Source organism: Crocodylus siamensis, chromosome 1, assembly GCF_052110815.1.
Source record: "Crocodylus siamensis isolate JL-2025a chromosome 1, ASM5211081v1, whole genome shotgun sequence".
NCBI classification, from domain to species: Eukaryota; Metazoa; Chordata; order Crocodylia; family Crocodylidae; genus Crocodylus; species Crocodylus siamensis.
Window position 1 is genome coordinate 251,495,864 of NC_143395.1, and position 12,031 is coordinate 251,507,894.

A 12,031-nucleotide genomic window follows, 5' to 3' on the forward strand; every position below is an offset into this window, starting at 1 on the left:
TTTCTAACTAATGTAGGATTAGAGACAGCCCATCTTTCCCAGGGCATAGTGGACACTGCTTTTAAAGCAGACAGCAATCAAACCTGGAGTACTGCTTGTGCACAAGTTCAGTTATCATTAAATATGCATTTTTCCCAGGTAATAAACAACATTAAAAATAGGGAATGGTGCCCTGGCTTAGGGCATCATGGGATGCCTGCAACATTAAAAGAAAGATTCCCCTATCAAAGTACCTGGATTACCACTTGGGAAGGCTGTGATAAAGGATAGTGTTCATTCCTGGTGCAGGGGGTAAAAAAAGGAAACTGGACCACTGCTTATTTGCTTAGCACAGGGCTAGGAGGAGTATGCCTTTGGGACTGGAATCTGCATCACCCCATATGGGAAATAGTTACCCATGATGGTCCTCAGTATGTAGCACAACCCCCTTCCCCCCCCCCCCCGGTTCAAATCAGTAACACCTTAATTGGATTGGGAACCCTATGGAGAGGATGGCCTCTCAACCCACCTAACATGACCTGCATACCCGTACTACCTAATGTGTCATATGTAACAATAGGGCAACGTGTTTGTTGGGAAAAACCAGGTCACTTACTGTATGAAAATGGTACCACCTGGGCTTTTTGCGATTTGTGTTGTTTAGGAGCTAAAAGTGAAGCCATTGGTCTGCTGCTATTAAGTAACCGCACTATTGTCCTAAAATGGCCAGAAATTTCCTCTGAGACAATACCTCTCAACTTTATGATACCCACTTCATGGGTATTAGATGTAGGTATGCCATGGTTAGAAAACTGGAATGAGGTAAAAAATAAGCTGTTAAGCCTTGAGGCAAAAACTCGGCAAGGAACTCAGTTATCCCTCCTTGCTCAGGAGGGTGGGTGAATCATCAGTTTGGCTGTCAATGTGCCTGAGCTATGTAAATGGTAATTTGTACTATACGCATGGCACCAGTTATCACTTCAGCTATGTGGCTAACTATCTTGAGCATCATAGTGTTCTGCATTGCCCTAGTAGCAACAGCTAAATGGTGTTTTAACCATCGTTGTCATAAATCTGTTCATGCTATGTAAGTTAAATTTAAAGATCCTTTCCCATTCCCTGATGTAACGTATGTAGCTTTAGCATCTCGACTGTAGCTATCATAGTACTTCAGCAAGCAAGGGGTGGAGTGTGACAGCTGAAAATTGTGTCTGTGTGATAAAGGTCCTTGCTGAAGGCTCTATGAAGATTAGACCAAGTGTTTTTCTGTCATTTGTTCAGATATTAAGCTATATGTTGTTGGTAAGAGCCTAATTAAAGTCTAAGATGTAGTAAGGTTTTGTATGAAGTAAGACCTAGCAAATTTAGCAAAGCCTTATAGAAGTTATGGTAGACCTTGTGGTATAGGTAAAATTAACCTTATCAGAAGAATGCAAGGCTTGTACTGCTATTGGTCAATCTAAGGACAGTTGAAGTAAAAAGAATCTGAATGGCTGAAAGTTATCAGCATAGCTCAGAAGTTATAAATTGGCTGGCACATCCAGAAATCATTTAGAAGGAAGATACAGCTCTGTGAACGGAATTATAGATTAGCTGCTGGCCTGGACTCAGTGGCTCCATAGATCTCAAGGAGACCAAGGACTGAATACCAGAGTCCTTCCTGGTACCCCTTGGACAGCGCTGATTGGGGATGCCTGAATTCATTGAGCTTTGTGGAAAGAGAAACTTGCCATGGATCAGGCATCAGAGGGGGCTGCTGATAAGTTGCTAATGCAAATCATTATTGTCTGTCCTTGTTTTGTTATTTATGGATAGCTGTGTTTTTGTTAAGTCAATAAACCTTTTTTACCTTTCTACCCCTGACCACACTCTCAATCCTGAACCCTCCACAGGCGGCTGGGACAGCCGGGGACAGCATGAACAATGAGTGCATTCATGGCTGGGGAGTACACAGAAAGGCAAAGGGTATGCCCAGGGGCCACAGGGTCTGTCAGCAGCATATGTGGATCTGGGGCCACTGGACGACAGCTAGAAGCAGCTCAGCTCCAAGCAAGCAGAGGCCATACCCAAGCCTCCAGGCTGTGTCTAATGACTCAGAGCAATTGCACCCAGTGCTGGGTTTGCCTGTGGGGTACCAAGCCCCCTGCCAGAACCCCAAAGCTCACAGTGCAACCCAGCACTGGCCCAGGGGGTGGCAGTCTCCAATTCCCCTCGATGCAACTGGCCCGGCTCCTGCCCCAGATCTAACCTCCTCCTCATGTTCCTTGCTGTCCAGCATTGGTTAAGAGCAGGCTGGAGCAGAGCCTGTGAGGCCCCACACTACTGCCGGCACCGTCAAGATGAAGAAGCAGTGGGTACTGTTCTCCTAGGTGCACACACTGGAGCTGAAGTAGCAGTTCCAGCAGCAGTGATACCTGTCAGTGTGCTGACTGACTTGGAACTAAGTAAATACGTATAATGCAAAATGTTCTATTTATCTCTATCCTAGCAAATTCATCTAAGAGTTTGGGACTAAGTCCTAAGTCATACTGCTGCTTCCAGAACAAGCACTCTAGCTCCAGCATCTGCACTTTGGAAAGCAGCACTTGCCACTTCTTCTTGGCAGTACCTGGTGGCAGCGTAGGGCCTCATGGGCTTGGCTTTGGCCTACTCAGTCAACTGACAGAGTGTTAAGTTCTCTTAAGCTATCTACACATCCCTTAGGATGCCTTAACTATTTGTGCCTAAATTTGATGCCTGCTTTAGATATCCTTAGAGTGTTTGTATATACCCCAAGAATGTCAACTGGCATTACATATATGGATCCTGAAAAGGCATTACATATACATCATGAAAAGGAAAAGGAAAACGGCTGATTGCAAAAATATGTTAATGGATTTAAAAATGATAGACAAGAAGCTATCAATTTTATAAAGTCAAGATCATGATTCTGACATAAGATACATATCCAAGGGCATGAAAAACATCTGACTTAAAGCAGCCAGTGGGAAAACAAGAAAATAGTGACTACAAAGAAGCAAACTTAAGGTGCACTAAGGCAATTTTAGGTGCATGTCTACGTGTGGATGTGCTAATGCACATTAAGGTGCATTAAATTTAGATGTTAATAACTAAGTCACATTAGCACATGTGCAGGTGTGCTAATGTGCATTAATGCAGTATGTGTCCATTGTTTATATAAATTAAACAAAAACTTGAACATTGTAATATGCTTTTAGGTACATAGCATTAAACAAGTGGAATGTTATACTACACAAAAATAGCATTCTAATTCCTCAAATTTCAATCCTATAAGCCCCTTCTTACCTGAATCAAAAGCCAAAGGTCTGCTTGAGCCATCCAGACAGACAGATAGGCTAGTTTATTGTACACCAATCTCCCTTGCTCAGTGGTTCTCAATCTTTTTTTAAATCCTGTTACCCAACTTGGAGTCATAACCCATTGAGAAGTTTTCTCCTTTCCAGGAGTGAATTTCAAAGGGAAAATAGCCTAACAGCTTGGGCACTCACACTGTAAGTAAGAGAACTAGGTTAAAATACTCGTTATTAAGCACACGGCATACCCTATAGTATAGTTTGTTGCAACTGTGACTCATACCTACCCCTCCTATTTTAATTTGGTTCCTGAATGAATGGGAATGAATGAGGGTGCTTGAGGCATAATGGTAGCAGGCCTCTACTGAATGGTCAGTAATGACCGGACCATCAACTCAACAACCCAACCATTGCCTTGCATTGACTCACCCAGGAACCACAGACCTCACTGAGGAACAGAGACAAAACCCAGCATTTGAAAATTAAAGAACCAACAGTAACCTAACATTAGGAAGACAAAGACCCTACAGAAACCAGCAACCCCACCATTGTATCCTACCAGGTAATGATGACACCTGGACCTGCACATATGCATCTGAGCAGGACTGGCCCTTGCCTGAGCATGTCACTGCTATAGGAGACACAGGTAGCCTACCCATATAAAAGGGGTGGTAGAGTGTGACCTCCTTGGGAAGCCCTCTCCATCTGGACCAGCACTACGCCATGCCACCTATTGACCCAGAGGCCCTGCCAGTGACCCCCTCTGGACAACACCTTTCTGGAGAAGACCTCACCTGCCCACCGAGGATCAACTCTCAGCCTGGGCTAGGTATCTATCACCCACCTTCTTACCCCGAAGAAGGGATCTGAACTCTGTCCCTACACATCTGGACCTCAAATCCTTCCATTAAGCCATTTCTCTCCTACTACCATTGTGTGTGTGTGTGAGTGTTTGTGTGTGTGTGTGGGAACGTATAACTTCATTGGTCTGTGTAATGTGTTGCTAATTTAATTAAACTGTTACTTTGGAACCCAAGTTGGGTTTTTGTCTTACCGCTCTCCTGGGCCTGCTCCCATCTCTGCTCCTCTGAACTTCATTCTCTCTATATATCTCTCTCTGCCACCTCCAAAACCCCTGCTCTGCTCTCCTCTAAACCCAAAATTTCACTTCTGCCTCACTGCCCCTTTACCTCTTGCTCTGCCACTTCTCCTCTCTGTCACCCAGGTTTCCTCCCCTGGCTCTACTGTCTCCAGCCCTGGCTTTTCCCCCACTTCCACCCCAGCACCAGGTGACCCCGAGTAACCCTGGGGCACTGAATGACCCTAAGTAATCTTCGGGTACCTTGACCCCAAGTAACACTGAGCCCAAGTTATCCCAAATGCACAGCCATGGAAATGTGTGTTTGTGTATATTCATATGTGTATGAACCCATAGTGTTCATATAGTTTGTGTGCATGTATATAATTTTGTATTATGCCCTCCTGTTTAACAGCACAATATTGAAATCCTGAGTGTTGATCTGGCGTGTGTCAAGTCAACACCCTCACCACTTTTGTTACTGTCCACTGGACTCTCTCCAGTTTGTCCACATCCTTTCTGTAGTGAGGGACCTAAAACTGAACATAGTATTTCAGATGTGGCCTCACCAGTGCTGAATAGAGGGAAATAATCACTTCCCTTGGCCTACTGGCAACACACCCACCAATGCATCCCAGTATGCTGTTAGATTTCTTAGCAACAAAAGGACACTGCTGGCTCATATTCAGCTTATTGTCCACTGTAACCCCTGGGTGCCTTTTTGCAGACCAGCTGCCCAGCCAGACAGCCCCCAGCCAGTACTTGTGCATAGGATTGTTCTGCCCTAAGTGCAGGACTTTGCACTTGTCATTGTTGAATCTCATGAAACTCCTTTTTGCCCAATCCTCCAATTTTTCTAGGTCACTTTGGATCCTAGCCTTAATCTCCATCGTACCTACTACTTCCCCCATCTTGGTGTCTTCTGCAAACTTGCTGAGTCATCTGCTAACTTGCAAGTTTGCTTTCTTGGTGTCTGCAAACTTCCTATATATAAGAAATAATATTATTGTTCAGTACTGAATTTAAAAGTCTTGGATTGAAAAAACAATATACCAGGAAATTTAAAATATTAAAAACTCTAAGTGTGCTTCATCTGAAGAGATGATTGATTGGAAAATAGGAGATAATTAGTTATGGTCCTATAAGAGAAATATTTCCATTTCCGTCTCGTCTTACAACCCATCATGGAACTTAATTTGTTCTCTGCAATCAATTTTTACTATATGTTATAAATATCATGATCACTTGATGCCAATTCTATGTAAGTGGTAGAAGGAGAGAATAAATTGATTTATTTACTACAGAAATGGAGGTAACTATGATAAAGAATGGCTAAAGATCAATGGCATTTTATTTGACAGCTCAGTTATTTACTGTGTGCCCTTCTCATATAATTTACCAGTGCCACAATATTATTTCTGTTCATAGCATGATACCTTTTAAAAAAAAGAAGCTCTGCCACATATTGGCAGATGGTAAATATGTAATAGACAAATTACTGGACTGATATTCCTTATGTGGGTGGAAATTTTCAAAGTTGGTTTTCATCAGTCTAATAGAAATTGCTTTGAGTTAGAACTTAATCATATACACTATCATGTTATACAGAGAATAAGTTACTGACAGAACAATTAAATTTAATTTCTTTCTGAAGGTGCTGTACTTCAGCCTGGTTAAAGAGTATTATTATTCATTTTATGAACATGTTAACTTTTTTAATATAATCTTTAAAACAGGATACTTATCAGATATATTAGAAGAACACTTAATTACTTTCCACTTCCCTGTATCATTGTGTATAGCAGCAGGATTCTGTTATCTTGTTCTGCTTTTAATTATATATATAAAAATATATATTAGGATTAGCATATTAGGATTTTTTTTTCTACTGCATTCAGTAGATATTGGAAAATAGATGTACTGTACAAGTATATTGTGCACAGTGCTTCCAGAAAAGGATGCAAAAGGTCAGGTTATGGTGGTAGTTGTTGTTTAGTTATTTGTTCTGCCTCCATTTCCCCCTTCTTTCTAACCATGGTTTGTCAATGATTAAAAACATAAATAGGATGAATAAAAGCATGCATAGTGCAGCTGTCACAATGCTGTTCAGCTAAGGTCCACTGATTTAGTATGCACTCACCAAACTTTACATTTATCACAGCTAAAAGTGTGAATCACAGAACTGAAGTTACAGAAAATTTTCTTCATTTGAAAACATTGAAGTCTTGTGAAACAAGAAAGTTCCACATTTGGACATCAGCAAGTTGAAAATGTTAGCCTGAAAGAGCAAATTTAGAAGTATGGCTGTAAGCAACTCAGAGGCTAAATTCTGAAATACCATAGAGATTATTTTCAGACAGTAATTCTGATCTGAGTGGATGCTGAACAAAGTTCCAAATCAAGCAGAGAAATAATACTTCATTCCATTTCCATTCCATTCCAATATTCAATATTCAAAGGTCTTGATTAAGGATCTCAACATCTGGATAATTATCACCCAATGTATTTTCATCAATTGTTTTAGTCATGGATGTGGAAGGGACCTCTACAGGTTATCTAGTGCAACCCCCTGCATTCAACAGGATTATCCCTATCCAAATCATCCTATACAAATCCACTGTCTAACTTATTCACAAAAGCTGCACATGCAATGATGACACAACCACAAAACATAACACCTTAACCTGCTACATGTAAAGCAGGAGGACCATGGAAGCTAATGTCAACTTGTAGCAGGTTTCTAAAATGCTATTGAAAAATCCAAGGAAGAGGGCCATGCCCCCTACTACAGAGGAAGGTAGAAATCCCCACAGTTGATACCAGTCTGACCATGGGGTAAAATACCTGCCTAACCCCAAATATGGTTGTCAGTACAGGGGCAAGACCCTCTACTCAGGACTCTCTATGTTTAAGTATGAACAAGAACCCTGACACACCCAAGCCAAAATCCTCAACCTTGGCTGCCACCAACACCCAATGCTTCTGAGGTAAGTGAGAAATAAAAACCTGGACACATGTAACAGTGCAGGGAGGGGAAGGTGGGAAAGTTTCCAAGCCCCAAGTGACAATAAGCAAAGCCTGGAAGCATGGAAAATACCTATAATAGAGCTTAGGCATAGCTATACATAGGTCATCCCTGACCTATGCTTTTCCAACCTCTTCTCAAACATTTCCCATGATGGAGATTCCCTATTCCACTCCCATGATGAAGTCTATTCCATTGCCTCACTGTTCTAACAGTTTCATAGATTTCATAGACATTAGGGCTGGAAGAGACCTCAGGAGATCATCGAGTCCAGCCCCCTGCCCAAAGGGCAGGAAGTCAGCTGGGGTAAAGGATCCCAGCAAGATAAGCATCCAATTTACTCTTGAAGGTGTTCATTGTAGGTGCTTGAACCACCTCTGATGGCAGGCTGTTCCAGACCTTGGGGGCTCAGATAGTAAAGAAATTCTTCCTTATGTCCAGCCTGAAACAGTCTTGCAGTAGTTAATAACCATTCGACCGCTGGGTACAACCACGGGGCCAGTTTCCCAGCCAGTGGATCATGGTGGACCCAAGGCCACAACTGGCCAGTTTCACCAAGAGGTGATCATGGGATACCAGATCGAAGGCTTTTTTGAAGTCAAGGTATATGACATCAATCTCTTCTCCCTTGTCCAGGTGATAGAAGACCTGGTTGTAGAAGGAAATGAGATTGGCCAAGCAAGACCTACTTGCAACAAACCCATGCTGGCTATCCCTCAGGATGTTGGCATCGGCCAGTCCATTAAGGATGGCCTCTTTAGTAAACTTTTCTAAGACCTTCCCTGGGATAGTCAGGCTGTTGCACCTATAGTTAGCCGGATCCACTTTCCTCCCTTTCTTGAAGATCGGAACCACAGTGGCCTTCTTCCAGTCTTTGGGCACTACACCAGAGTGCCAGGAGTGTTCAAAGATCTGTGCCAGAGGCTGGGCTATAATGCTAGCCAGCTCCTTGAGTACCCTGGGGTGTAGATTGTTAGGGCCGGCTGATTAGAAGGTATACAGTTAAGAAGTATTTTTTTCTTGATATCTAATCTAAACCTACTTTGTTGCAACTTCAAGGCATTGGTCAGTAACTTGTTCTCTGTAGCAAGAAAAAAAGATGTTTTCCTTCTATATGGCAGCCCTTCAGATATTTGAAGACTGATCTCATATCTCCTATTCATCAAATTGATCATGCCTATTTCCATCAACCTCTCCCTCACATGACTTGCCATCCAAGCCCTTTAACATTTGTCACCCACTTCTGAATCCTAAGTTTTCCATGCTCTTTTTAAAATACAAAGCTCAGAACTGCACACAATACTCTCAAAGAGGCCTAAACAGTGCCGAGTAGAGAGGCACTATTACCTCCTGTATCTTGCACCTAATAGTTCTATTGATTAGAACTATATTTACCTTTTGTGCAGCTACATCACACTGTCGACTCGTATTGAGTCTGTGATCTACCAAGACTCCCAGCCTCTTCTTCCCCTAGTGCTGCCATTTATACAGATGTCTCCTATTTTACATCTGTATTTTTATTATTCTTCCTGAGGTATAGTTGCCAATGTTGAACTTTGTCTTATTAGCTCCAGCCCAATTTTCCAATTTGTCAAGATCCATATGATTTATATTCCTGACCTCCAACAAGTTCTCAGTTCTGCCCAGTTTCATTTTGTTTGCAGATTTTCTCAAGAAGCTCTCAATTCAAGCAACCAGATTGGTTCTGTTTTATTTAATCTTAGATTATATGGTACAGTAGTTGTTAATATTAGCATATTAAAATAAAAATTGGTGGCATCTGATTATCATTTTTAATATCTATACCCAGAGTACAAATAATCTGTGTGATAACATTTGGTAAATATTTTTGGTTTTTACTGTACAATAGATACTGAAAATGGACATGGAAATTTATTTCTTAGAAATGATATGAAGATATCAGTAATAAATATCTGAAAATATTGTAATACTACTATCATGGCTATACAAGAATACTGACTTGCTGTCATTTATACTTTCATTTGGAATATGGTTTTGAGAGATGTCTGGGATCAATTAATTAGAAATATCAGGCTTAAAGTAATGAATATTGAGCTGCAACTTGACAGAGCATTACCTCTTCTTTTAACTTGATAATTCAGACACACCTGGTGAAACAGAGTTTCTCATCAGTGCCCTGAATAGAAAATGAAGGCATAATTTCAGGTGAAACGGGCACTAAAATAGAGTACATACCACCTACAGAGAAGTAATTTCCTTCCTATCTGTACCACCCAGGAAAAAATGTCTTTATAACATAGGTTTCCTATATATGTTATGCCAGTTTGCAATCCTTATATTATTTCAACACATTCCATTCTACTTCCATAACAGAGTTTTGCTGTAGCTCAGTTTCTTATAAACAAGATCAACTATATAGCAACTGAGACTTCATTCTGACAGAAGTTAATCTTCAATAACAGGATTTGTACTTAGTAAAAGTATATTAGAAGGAATTCTGGCAGTAGACCAACTGTACTATTTTTGACTATTCAGTAGTTTTCATTATAAAAAGAATCCACTGAATTACAAATTAATTTTGTTCCATTTATAAGAATATGCATTAATTTTCATTATTCTGACATGGAATTGTCTCAGGCAGTAAGTCAATTTCTCTACAGCTATTCAGAAAGGAAACTGATGTATTCTAACTGAAAGGTATTATCAACCAGAATTCACAAATTACACCAACATTATATGTTTGTTAAAAACATGATAATTATGCAAATCTCTCTAGTTTGATTGGCTTCTGCTCTCATAATTCTCCACCCATAAACCCTACATATACAATATCACTGCAGCTCTACCCCTCTCTTTACTTTCTAATTATATTTAAAACATTTATTTTGCATGGTAGCCATCTCTCTCAAGATCATTATATTTTTAATTTCCATAAAATTATTCAATTGTTTAGGCAGGGAGAAAAAATGTTTTGCCTTTATTAAAAGTCTTTTATTTGAAACATTCTAGAGCCCTTATGTTTTGGAGCAGGTACCTAAACTCTGATAAAAGATTGGCCTTTATCCAAGGATATGCCTCTTGATAACACTGTAAAAAATCTGCCCAAATATTGCCAAAGTATAAACTTCAGAGAGATCACAGCTCACACATGTTCAGTAGAACTAATTATATCTTCTCATTTAAATGCTCCAAATCAGTTTCAGCCAAAGGATGAAAATGATTTTCCTGAAACTCCAGTTCTAGTGTATTTTGAGCCAGAAAGGGAGATGGATAACTTCTTTTACCTCTGCTCTCAACAACTTCCCTGCTGGTCTTATCTAGCATGGAGGAGGCTACTACCTGAGTCAAGGTAGAGGGAACCAAATCTAGCCTTTTGTGTTGGAGAATGAGGAATAAAATGAGTGTGTTGGGAGAATTAATCTGAGCAGAAAGAAGTGATTACAATGGACTGGGCAAAGCGTTTGAGATTAGGAGCTAGGGGAATGCAATGCAGAGAGGGTCCAGGGCACTAAGACTGGATGAAAAGCCATGGATGACTAGGCAAGGGACAAGATGGAGAACCAGGGAATTGAGAAGACAGGAAAAATTGTGCTGGCTGGACAAAATGGATCATTTGACACAAGCAATCTATAATATGCTAAAGCTAGAAATGTTGTAGTTGTAAGCATATTAATAATATTTAGTAGGCTATGAAAACTTAGTTTATGACTTGCTATGTTTAATTAAAATTCTTAATTGTGCTAAGGATTTAAACTTCCTAGAAGACTTAAGCAAGAACAGAGAGAGACCAAAATGTTATTAGACTTGTGAACTTTTATAAATGTCTGAAATAAAAGAAATATGTTAGAGAAAGATGTGTATTTATGAATTTATGGGCACCACCAAGCCTAGGAAGATGCAGACAAAGGGTTATCTTTGTTAGATATCTCAGATGCTTCTCCCAGCAACCTACCTTCCCAACTGTCACTTACCAAGGACCACTTTAGAACTGGTCTGGCCTGGTTTTCAGAAGCTCCCAGAACAAAGAGTCCTCCTGAAATTGCAGCTTTTTGCCTAGAATATAAAAGTTAAATTCTGAGTCAGTTCTTTAGGAAACCATATTTTGACATAATTGGATCTATCACCACCGTGTTCAATAAATCCAAAAATTCCTCCCGTGTGTGGGGGAACTGTGTACCTTGCACTTTCTTATATTCAGATCCTTTTTCTTAAGATGCCAAATTATTAATTTTATGAAAATAAAGTCCATTTGGGTTTTATAAATAGTCACCTAATCATTTAATGTGTCATATGACAAAGCAGTGAGTGTGGCAGGGTGTCAAAAATTGGCTGGCTATTTATCAGTTGATATCTCCACATCTGAACCACCAGACTGGGGGTAGGTGCTAGTGGAGATGGTGCATGCAGGTGGATCAAATGAACCCTTCTGATGACCCATGCAGTATCAATAATATATTGTGATGGCCTTTATTTTCCCATTTGTCTGCTTGTCTTTTAAGAAGACTATTTAAACAAACACAAAACCACAAACTAAGGATATGATAATTTCATTCTTCTTTTAATCATTCTTCCAGGCACAGACTATTCTTCTGTAATTTTTTTTTGTTTGTTTTCTCTGCTATTACATATTTACTCACTCCCTCTTTCTCTCTA